This window comes from Anabrus simplex, chromosome 7 (assembly GCF_040414725.1).
Source record: "Anabrus simplex isolate iqAnaSimp1 chromosome 7, ASM4041472v1, whole genome shotgun sequence".
Lineage (NCBI taxonomy): Eukaryota > Metazoa > Arthropoda > Insecta > Orthoptera > Tettigoniidae > Anabrus > Anabrus simplex.
The window spans coordinates 125,126,008-125,138,160 of record NC_090271.1 but is presented as its reverse complement, the minus strand read 5'-3'; positions in this window follow the sequence as shown (position 1 = coordinate 125,138,160).

Below are 12,153 nucleotides of genomic sequence, written 5' to 3'. Positions count from 1 at the left end.
GTTTATAAATATTATTTATTCTGATACAAACATATAGCTATATTTTTGCATTTGTTCACAGTTGGTATATCAGCATAGCTTCCCATTATGTCGAAAGGTAGCAATTACTAATTAAAAAGTTTTCATGTCCAATCAAACATAGCCGTCGTATTATAGGATGGTAGAATAAAACAAAGAAGTTGATACAGCCTTTTATCACATCAGTCAAATTAACTGTTACAGCAACTTGACATTTTCTTACAGTTTTCCCTTTGATACTAAAGCTAAAAGGAGAATATCATTCAAGGCTACAGCCAAAATTTGAGACAACAGGACATTGAATTGCACCTTAGTGCATATTACTGATATGAAAAGCAAGGGAGGAGCTTCCTTTTTACATCAAAACTTCTGACGGGCAAGTGGTTATTTGTTAGTGAAATGTCAACATCATTAATGTAGCATCCGAAGTTGTTCCTGTGTACCCATTTTCAGTGTTTATAGATATAATAGGAAATAATTTCTGAATCAGTTCCTTTTAGAATAGGCAGTGAGAGAAGTCTGTATCGAGTAGCCATTCGTAGCATGAAGTGGTACTTCCCAGTCGATTATGCTCTGCATTGAGAGAGTACGGCTTCCTCATAGTGTAGTTAGATGCTCAACAACCTGGCATTCAACCCTTCTTTTCACAAAATAATATTTGATTGGCCGAACGCCTTCTAAAATCATGCATAGTTGAATCCATTGAATACATTTCTCAGAAAAAATATATGAATCCATGAAGAAAAAGTTTCAGACTTATCTGGGTTCACCCACACATGCCACCGACCTCAGTTTAGATAATTGTTTGTTAACAATAGATGATTAAAATCATTCGTCCCTTATTATTATTATGCCACACTGACTGGGTAGTTAAAATTTGCACTGCTCCACAGAACGAACTGAAATGAATAACAGAAAATTTCGAATATAACTGCAATTTCTTGAAAATACAAAGTTTCACCCTGAAAAGTCGAGATGAGGCTTATCTGTGCGACTTTGCAAAAAATATAATACATCGGATTTTATGCAAAACGACGTGTAGACTCGTTCAAATTATTCATGTACTGCATAAATTTAGATCACACTCAACATTTCGAAGTTTAGACTCGTTCAAAGCTTTCTGCTTGAACACCCTGGTCAGTTAATGTTAAAAAGAACGACCCCCCGAAGAGACATTCAACTTCACTGAAAAAATAAATCTATCGAACTCTCCATGGTGTCTGATTACAATGACCGGAACCAGTCTGGGCAGAATCGACCAGCTCGGAAACACAGAAGTACAAATGGTACACAATAGCCTAATGCATTAATTCTAGACACACTTCTATTCTGGTTTGCACCATAACTGGTTAAAACATTCGTAACACACTCACGTGAAGCAGAAGAAAGACAACAACACCCAATTTGATCGGTGTTCGGATATATGCGGTCACTGAGATATATTTGTGCCCGCTCACAGAAATTCCCCAGCAGTCACACGATATTTGCGGTCAATGCAACATTAGCATAATCTCTGGGTATGCCCGTTAACCTGCCTGGGCTCCTGCTCGCTCGTTCTAGGTCAACATTTTCCTCTCGCGCGCACCGTTTAGAGACTGATACCTTCATCCACAAGCATCGTTCTGTATCGAAACTTCCTGGTGTTATTATTTACTGTTGTGTGCTGTAATGGAGTGTGTAATGGATAGCGTGTCTGAAGGGGAAGACCAAGATGACGGTTCGATGTTGACTTTCCCTGTACTTTCTGTAACCATTATAAAGTGCATAACGATTTGCCTTATTAGTAACTGTCAAGTCCATTACAGCGCACAGCAGTAAATACCTACATCAGGAAGTTTCGATATAGAATGATGTTTGCGGCTAAAGGTATTAATCATTAAATATTGCGTGGGAAGGAAGAATGTGTATCTAGAAGCAGCGAGCAGGAGGCTAGGTGGATTAGCGGTCATACCTCAAGATTAAGCCAATAAGGCCCACCCCCTGATGCAGTGAACGCAAATCTGCTGTGACTGCTGGGGAAATTCTGTGAGTGGGCACAAGTTCATCTCAGTGACGACAAATGTTAGGTTACCGCAAATGTCTAGTGACCGCAAATATTCGGCAACCCTTTGATCATCCCTGAGTGACTGAACAACTTCGTGGACTAGTATAACGAGCATACTGTCACATTTCGAGTTTCGATTTACACAGACAGCTCATTGTTCAAATATCGCCCAATTTGACTGAGCAGTAATTTCAAGTCCGTCCACACTTGTTCATTTACGACTACCTCTCAGTTCGTTCTAGCAGTAGACTCGTTGTCTGATCAAACTAGCTGAGTAGATGAAGTGGAGAGGTACAATCTGACGAATTGACCTTAGACTTACTCAGTGCACGTCTCCAGTATATAGCACCTGTTTATTTCTCGGATATATTGCAAGAAATGCTGCTCACGTCTGAGAGCTGCTAGATCAATGTATTGTCCAACAGTGCAAGAAGTTTTCTCGCCATTTATGAACTGAGGACCTGGATACAATAACAGCGTTAGTCTACTTACGTTCTTATTGCATAAACATCATATTCAAAACCCTTGAACCCTCTGTTATCCAACAAGCTATGTCTTAGTTCTGTACGCAGCTTCTAGAGGTAAGAAGATGACAGAAATGAACAGCATGCACTACGCTGTTGTTGCAAAGAACGAGATCGATCCTGCATCAACAGCGTAAGAGAAAATGGCGCGTGGTATTGAGATGGGGAGGAGCCTCCGTGGGTCAGACGGCAGCGCGTCGGCATCTCACCGCTGGATACCGTGGTTCAAATCCCGGTGACTCCATGTGAGATTTGTGCTGGACAAAGCGGAGGCGGGACAGGTTTTTCTCTAGGTACTCCGGTTTTCCCTGTCATCTTTCATTCCAGCAACACTCTCCATTATCATTTCAAAGCATTTATCACTCATTAATAAATCACCTTGGGAGTGGCGACCCCATTGTAATAATAGCCTATATATATTTCACTCATTACATCCCTGACCCGGTCAATGACTTGGAAACAGGTAGTAGGTTTTCAGTTTCGTATTGAGATGAGGCACGGAACACATTCAATCTAAGTTTTCACATTATAATGAATCAGATGTGTCTATTGATGAACAGGAGGTGGTTGAATATTTTACAACTAGGTGTGGCGAGAAGAAAAGGAAGAGAAAAAACCGGTAACTGGAATAAAAATGTTATAAAACGTGTTTCTAAGAGTACCTACTGCAAAAGGGCATACATTTTCAGCCCATAAATACGCGAGGCTTCATTATAAGAATGTCATTGTATCTGGGTATCAGATATACTTATTCAACTTCGAGCCATTTGTGTTCATATATATGAAGGTTTACGTTCTGTCTTACAATGATTTACAATTAAGTAATATGCATAAGCCAGATGTGAGAGCACAAAAGAGGGGGTGATATAATATCCTTAGCTAAAGACTTAAAACCTGAAAATGTAGAGTGATATGGAAAGTTCTTGTGTGTGTGCCTTGAATCAGGAAGTTCACAAAGTGATTCCGCTTGTAACAATGAATGAGTGAAATGAATAATTAAACTGAATGAAAATCATGTTAATTAACTCAATGTATCACCGAAACCTATTTTCCAATCATAGTTGATCCATATTCAGCTGATGTAATCACTCAGAATCTGCGTTTATATAGTATTTCGGAGTTCCATGCAATAACAGCGTATACTAAGAAAATTTAACTCATTTTATCCTTGTATCCAAACGAGGTATTTGAGTACAAACTTAGGAATGTCTTACCTGATTGTTAAATATTACTTTTATGTATCATATTACCTTATAATTGTATTTATATTTTAGTTATTGAAATTTAAAACTTTGACTTCATGTTTATCAAAATCACTTAAATCTACTAACGCAGTTATTGCATCCAGGTCCTCAATTATGTGAAATATTATGTTATTATGTTATAACATTTGCTTTACATCTCTGTGAACTATCACAAAGATCGAGGAGCTCAAAAAGCTTGGAAATTTGACGTAGTTATGATGGAAGTTTGAAACTAGCAAGCTGTGTTCTCTACTGAAGTCACAAGTAACTGAGAGACTGGTGGAATATATAGCTTAGAACGTTGAGTCGTGACAGAAATAGGCCCGTTCCACTGAGAAATAATTATATTGGAATATTCTATACTCTGAGATAGTTTTCTAGTTACTATTTCTATCTTATGAGCAGCTGTCGTGGTTAAATTTTGGGGAGAGACGTTACCGTGACGTGGTCTTATTTGTCTACAAAATTCTCCGTGCATGTACACAATGCTTTTTGACAACAGATCTAAATATTTGTCATCCGCAGATCGTATCCCTACAGCTCAATACGCTCCTCCCTCTTGAGCTTACGAATGTATCGCTTCGTAATTTTACGGTAAGTCATTTATAACTGCAACCACACGTTCCTGCAATTCCCTTCCAGCTGTAATTAATGACATTCCTAAGAGAAATGTATTTATAATGGGAACATAATTTAACTTTTCCTGATGTTATAGTACCTGTTAAAATACTTATTTCGTCTATAATTTATATTTTTCTTGTTTAATTTAATGTAATTAATCTATTTATATACAGAGTGTATCATGTTTTATAACTCAAATTGAAACAGCTTTAAGTACACGATACTAGAAGAAGCAAAAAATCGTATTAAATAAGGGTCCGCAAACGAGCCGTTTGCGAGGAAATTTAGTATTTGTGGTTACCAGCCACTACTGACTTGACTCTTTATACGTCATCCTTTTCCTGCGGGACTAAATTCCGGCACCTCGGCGTCTCCGAAAACCGTAAAAGAGTAGTTAGTGGGACGTAAAGCAAATAGCATTATTAAACGTCATCCTAGTTAGGGAAATGTACCAATACAACAACATTAAGAAAAGTTGTTAGATACTTTGGTAGAAGTGAAGTCGTTTTTAATGAACAAGAAATCAGTCTTAGTATGTTACAGTTACAGTTACATGTATTCGGAGTTAAAGGAAGTGTTCAAAGGGTCGTCCTTGTACTCTGATCTAGGGAAACCTCGAAGACGATGCCGCAGAAACCGGAGATAATTCCGACCACTGGTAAAATGGGCGGCCCAATATGACGATCACCTAACACCCCTAACCACACATTCAATGAGAAACGTCGATGATATGGTGACTCATGCACAGCATGTGGGTTGTTCATTAAAAACAACTGCACTTCTACCAAAGTATCTAATAACTTTCCGTAATGGTGTATTGGAACCTTTTCCTAGCTACACTATTGTGCAAGGGTTAAGCATAATCACTAAACGACGCCATGCCGCATGATAGGAATGTCAGACGGATTGCTGAACAAACGGAAGCTGAATCACACACCGTATGTCACACAACTTGTCCAAAAAACAGTCTCGCAAAGGTTTTGATAGCTAAGGTACACCTTTGACACAGCAAAATATGCTGTTAATAGGGTGTATCGTTACCCCTAACGGCCACACATGCTTCGCAGCGACGTGGCATGCTCTCTATCAGATGGTCCAAGAGCTCTTGTGGCAGTCGATCCCATTCCTCCGAAAGGGCAATTCGAAGGTCTTGCAGGGTCCTTGGTGGAGGCTGACGGGATGCAATTCGCCTCCCTAATGCATCCCAAGCATGTTCTATAGGATTCAGATCCGCAGACCTCGCTGGCCAGTCCTTGCGATGAATGACTTCCCCAGCCAGAAATTCATGCACCAGAGCAGCGCGGTGTGGTCTGGCATTATCTTCCATTAAGAGGAAGTCTGGACCAACCGCACCTCTGGAGAATATAACATGTGGTATCAGTACCTCATCCCTGTATCTCCGAGCGTTAACAGTGTTCTTCGGACCACCCATGAAGATGTGCAGGTCCGTACGGCCATTCAACATGATGCCGCCCCACACATGACGCCACCACCACCATACTGGTCCCGTTCCACGATGTTCCTGTGGCTGTATCGGCTACCCGGTTCTCTCCAGATTAATGTGCGATGGGAATCGTTCTTCAAATTGAAGCGGAATTCATCTGTGAAGAACACATGCCTCCATTCATTCATGATCCAGTTTCGATGTTGACGGCTCCACAGTAAATGAGTCCGTCTCTGTGCTGGAGTGAGCGGGACGCACTCCTCTGGACGTCTGGCGAACAGCCCTGATGTTCTGAGCCTCCGGTACACAGTTTGCCGGGAAACGGCAACTCCTGAGACGGCTACAAGCTCCACCGACAATTGTCTTGCAGGTGCACTCCAATTTTTTCGGGTGGTTAAGGCCAGATATCGGTCCTGCTGTGGGGTGGTTACCCTTAGTCGACCTGGTACTGGCCTGCGACTAACATCTCCTGTGTCCCGAAATCATCTCCGAAACCTGGAAATGGCACTTTGTGGCACATTCAAGGATATGGCGACTTCGGTATGTGTCTGGCCTGCTTCCAGGCGGCCGAGTATTCTACCCTGCAAAACGGGGTCCAAATGGCGTCGTTGTGTCATTATGTTGTCACGTTCACCACGAGGCTACATTCCGCACACAATAACAGGGCAAGCATGACTGAGGGTATATGGGGCGCAGGCACTGGCTGTACTTACCTTGCTGTTACGCCGCTAGACAAAGAAGGGAACACTCCTTTCCAATACAGAGCTAGGACGTAAGTTTGGTAGGTGCATATGTCGTGCGATTTGCGGTCTAGTTCCTGTTGCCCTGCTTACTCGTAACTTATGCTTGGACACTAGTGTAGGATGACATTTACAGACAATTGAGTCAGTGGTGGCTGGTAAGCACATATTCTAAATTATCTCGCATACGGCTCGTTTGCGGATCCACGTTTACTAAGACTGTTTTCCTTCTAGTAACGTGTGCTTATAGCTGTTTCAATTTGAGCTATTAATTATGATAGAGCCTGTATATGTATATATATATATGTTCCACATATGCATTTGATGGCAGGACCTAGTGTTTACAGTGCACTATGTCTCCTGATATGGGTTAGAGCAACTTTGTTACTTTCATTGATCTGTCTCTGTCTTATCCTTGGCTTGGGCAATATGAAAGTGACTGAGGTATGGGCGATGCTAGTAATGCCATTCCTTGTGCAGCCAGTCCCTGCTATGAATGGTATGAAAATGTTGCTCATAGGGTCGGTCGTTACATGCATTTCAGTGGGCTTGGCAGACTGATATGTAATAGCAACTTCTGCCTCGGTGAGGAAAGCAACGGGAAACTACCTACTCCTCATTTCCCCAGTACGCCCCTTCAGTGATGCCTAGGCCATCTATGACAGCTGATGGCAGAGTTGTTGAGGATCCAAGCAGCCTTAGGGCTGAAGACTGAACATACATACGTGTTCCACATCTCCTAAATCACTGGATCAATTTCAACAGAATTTGGTATTCGTACACATGTGGCTTACTATGTGGAGAATGTACTGTGGAGGTGAGACACCCCTAGAACCACTGGGGGCGCGGTTGTGATTGGAGGGACTTGGGACTATCAAAATAATATAAAACTTCCAATATTAATGTAGAAACCATAGTTCTCGGGATCGCTCTGATGAGTAGAGTCTCTCCTGATGCCGTTTGAGTCAAAATTCAGCCCACATTGGGAACGAGTGTGAAGGCGTGAAAAAGACAATACCCAAAATGATCGAGATCATGGATGTACCGGTATGTGTATATGTTGCAGCATAGCCCTCAACCAACCTTGGTACATGTACCGGGCGGTACACCTCCACGTCGCTAATTCAAACCTTGCGCCAGTTGAAACTCCCCTACTGGAGGAAGTCTGAAATTTATCTAAGGGGTTAATTTTCAAGTTTCTCAGAAGATGTCACTACTTGGAAATTTTGAAGTTTCTGAACTGGGTCGTTTTCGATGTATTTTTGTTTTGACTGTAGTAAGAAGTGTGAACTTTCTCTTCTAGAGGACACTACTGAAGAACTACAATGGTGCACCCTAGTGCGAAGTGAAAGAACTGGGTTTTTTTTTGGAGAAATTTTTATTTCAAAAGTTTGTTCCTTGTTAAATTTCTTTCTGTTATTGTTTAAGTTGGCTGTATAACCCTTTCTTTCCCCTGGTTTTGAATTTAGCCAATCCCGAATTTCTTTAATTAATTTATGACCAATCAGGGGTATCTTCTCCAACTTGAATATCTTGCTTAACCCTAGCCAATAAAGTTTTTGTGGGCGGGTGTTCTCATTCCTGAAACGCCTCGAACTTTCCGCGAGAGTATATAAACTGCTGATTTTCGGGTCTCCGCGCCACTTCAGTAACATCTTTCTGTGTGTAAATTACGTAGCAGGGGGCGGGAAGCGCCTCTTTCTTCGGGCAGCAGTTCATCCATAAGGTAATGGCCGTTTAATAACTTCCTTTCTTGCTAGCTCAGCAGTTTAACTCTCGGGGCGGGTCCGAAGCTTTTCCACCATGTAACGTTTCGCTAAAATGTAAAGACTCTTAGTATCTATTCTCTTTTAAGCTACATATTGGGATAGAGAGTGCTTAACCCTCTCGAGCTCCCACTCATATTGTTTTGAGGTGAACTTATTTTCACGACCTATTCTTCCTTAACGTAATGTAAATTGTTTCTTTCTAAATTCACCTCTTTAGTATGGGATTAGCCCTTGCATTAGCGGCCTAGAGCCAGATTAGGTTTTAAACAAAATGTATTAGGAGTGCAGATCGCCTCCTCTCAAATTGGTATTTTAGAGGCCATGTAATTAACCTTTTCTCTCTTAATAGGCCTCAGTAGGTTGGGTATTTTACCCCTGTTTTCGTGTCCGTGGAGGATAACTTGAAAGTGGAATTTGGTGTGGCCTTTGATAGGCTTAAGTTTTGAGAGCGAGGGGCTCTTTCTTGAAAATTGAGTGTTGTATGCCTCGAGGAGGCTTTTCTGTGTAATTTGGAGCAAGTGCTCCTGGGCATGAATGGGGTTTTCTGCCCCTCTGTTGAAACTTGTTTTGGGGTAAAGCTGGGCCAATTGCTCAAGAATTGTGAATTCGGGGCTCGAAGCCCAAATCCTGTAAATACTGTTGTTGTACTTTTGTTGCCTGGCTACTCTGTACCTGCCATGCTTGTTATTTCTTGATTTTGCAAAGAAAATATAACCTTGTTAAATTTTAAATTAACTTTAATTTCGTAGCCTGAGACCTGTTCACCCCGCACCTTCTTTCACCTCTGCAAGTCCACGATACTCCGTAACAAGTGGTAGCAGAGCGCGGTTGAATGGGTCTCAATTTAGCCCCTTTTGACGGCTAAACATTGCTTTGATCCGAACTGTAACAATTTTCTCTGTTGCTGGAAATTGTTGTTTTTTTTTTCAAAACTGTTCTGCCATCATGCCCGGCCCTCGCGATGTTCTCCATCTTAACTATTTGCGCAAGGAGGAGTTGGTCTATGAATTAACTATCAGATATGTGCAATCTTGAGGCACGGTTGCGGTAGACACAAATAAGCTTAGAGAGTCCCTTGATTTGCCCATTTCCATCCCCACTTTGGGAGAGAAAGGAATTGACGACTCTCTTTCCACGATCACCGACAATACTACTGAGCTAGCATCTGTAGTTAGTTTTTTTTGGAAAAAAGAAAATGATCCTTCTCCTAATCAAATTAAGCGTATACAAGCCAGGTTATTTCATTTTTCCAATAGAGTTAACGATCTGTTGTCTCTGAAGTTGAATGACGTTCAGAGGAAGGAAGCTAGTATGGTTCTTGAGAATCTTTCTGAATTGTCCAGTTAGGTTACCCAATTGTTAACTGGGGAAGTTCCTCCCAAAACTGATCAACCCACCACGGTGAGGGTAGGTAGCGAGGAAGAGCCTCCTAAGGGAGACGTCAATAGGAAAACCGTTGGAGCTCAAACAACCTCTGCCGCATTGGACAACGAGTCTGAACGCCGTACCTCGTTGAATAATGTACGTGCTGAATTAACATCTTTGCCACTTAAACCTTTACCTACTATGTCACCTGGGTTCAGCAGCTTGCCTCATCCTTTAGCAATGTTGCTCAGAGGTATCTCTAAGTTTTCTGTTAATACCACCAGTGAAGTAATTTCATTTTTTAAGGTTTTTAGTTGAGTTCCAGGACCATGCTCTTGTTTTTTCTCTTTCTCCGTGTCAGATTTTGCAAATTATCTATCCCTATGCAATTGGTATTCTCTCAGACAAAATAGTAAGAGCCATTGCCGAGCAATCATCTATTGAGGACTTCCACGCCCACTTGCTAGCTAACTTCATCCCGGCTAGGGCAAGGTCCTCCCTTATTCAGAAGTACTATTATCGTGTACAGCGGTTGGATGAAAACATGGCAGATTTCATCCAAGATATTAAGTTTTATACTAGGGTGTTTGCTCTTCACTTCCCTGAGGATCAGATTGTGCAAGCTATTGTGGAAGGTATCTCACCATCCTATAGGTCATATTTGTGTTTCGCGGCGTGCCCGCAAACTTTCTCTGAACTTGAAGCCTTGGCTGTCTCAGCGGAAGGAGTTAGATACGCCGATTCCTTGCGTGTTGCGAAAGAACCCCCTCCTTCTTTTGGTAATCCTCGGCCTCCACCTCGCCGACCTGTCACACCCCGTAAATGTTATGCTTGCGGGTCGCCTGACCATCTTCGCAATAAATGTCCATTGGTCAAATCTAGTAGGGCAAATAATGGAGCTGGTTCATCACAAGGTTGTTTTAAATGTGGGGCATTCTCACATATCGCCAAGAATTGCCCAAATTCGAATAGCACCCCCTCCTGCTCAACTTCTGGCGCAAATTCCACCAATGCCAATAATAAAAAGTGACTAGTGGCTTCGGCTGAGTCGACTAATCCATCTTCCCGTGACTCAGCCCCTGGTAAACAGGTCGAAAATTCTGGGAAAATTCAGTCTTCTAATCCATCTTTTGAATGCTCCAAAGAATGTCTTAAGATTGCGGCGGACTCCCCCGCACCTGTACCTTTTCTCAAAATTGAGTTAAATAATGAACCTGTAACAGCTCTATTAGATTCAGGCAGTGTTTGTTCTATTATTTCGGCTGAATGGTATTCAAAATTGAAATCGGTTTGTAAGCTTCCTGACTATTGTTCGTCTTCGGTCCAATATGTTTCGGCTAATTCATCTCCATTAGAAATTCTAGGTTCTTTAAATGTCAAAATTCGTATTTTTAAATTTACATGGAAAATCAAATTGTTTGTGGCTAAGCACTTGTCTTGCCCAATTATATTGGGAGCTGACTTCATTTCTCACACTGGTCTTGTGCTCGATCTTCAGAGTAAGTCGTGCACATTCAAATTTGCTTCCAATTGTAAAATCCCCTTGTTAAAGTGTAATTCTGCATCATGTTCATCTATTTCGCCTACCCAGGATGAGATGTTGTTAGACATTAGACATCTACCTGAGGAGCAGGCTGATAGTATTCGTAAATTGTGTCAGTCTTTTCCAGAGGTGTTCTCTGATACTCTTGGTGTTACTGACCTTATTGATTACAAAATTGAGGTCACGGATTCGATTCCGGTCCGTTTTCCACCTTATAGGCTATCTCCACCTAAAATGAAGGCTCTGAAAGAAATCATCGATCAGATGTTGAAGGATGGTATTATTAGGCCCTCTAAGTCGGCGTATTCTTCGCCTATTTTTCTAGTCCCGAAACCCCAAGGGGTCTTCAGGCCTGTCATTGATAATAGGGCTCTCAATAGGAAGGTGGTGTTACAATCTGTGCCCCTTCCTGACCTTCATTCTTGTTTTTCATGGTTCCATAAGGCCAAGTTCTTCACCATCTTGGACCTGAATCAGGCCTATAATCAAATTCCCCTTGCCGAAGAGTCAAAATATCTTACAGCGTTTGCCACGGATTGGAATTTGTATGAGTACAACCGCGTGCCTTTCGGGCTCCCCACGGGAGCAGCTGTACTCACTAGACTGCTAGATAGGGTCTTCTCCGACATCAAATTTGAGTACTGGTATCACTACCTGGATGATGTCGTCGTATTTTCGGAGACTTTTGAAGAACATCTAGATCATCTGCGAGAACTTCTCAATCGCCTTCGTAAGGCTGGGTTAACTGTTAAGTTGTCCAAGGTTGTCTTCGCTAAGCCCTCCATGTCATTCCTAGGGCATATTGTGTCACCTGATGGTGTTGCAGTCGATCATTCTAGAA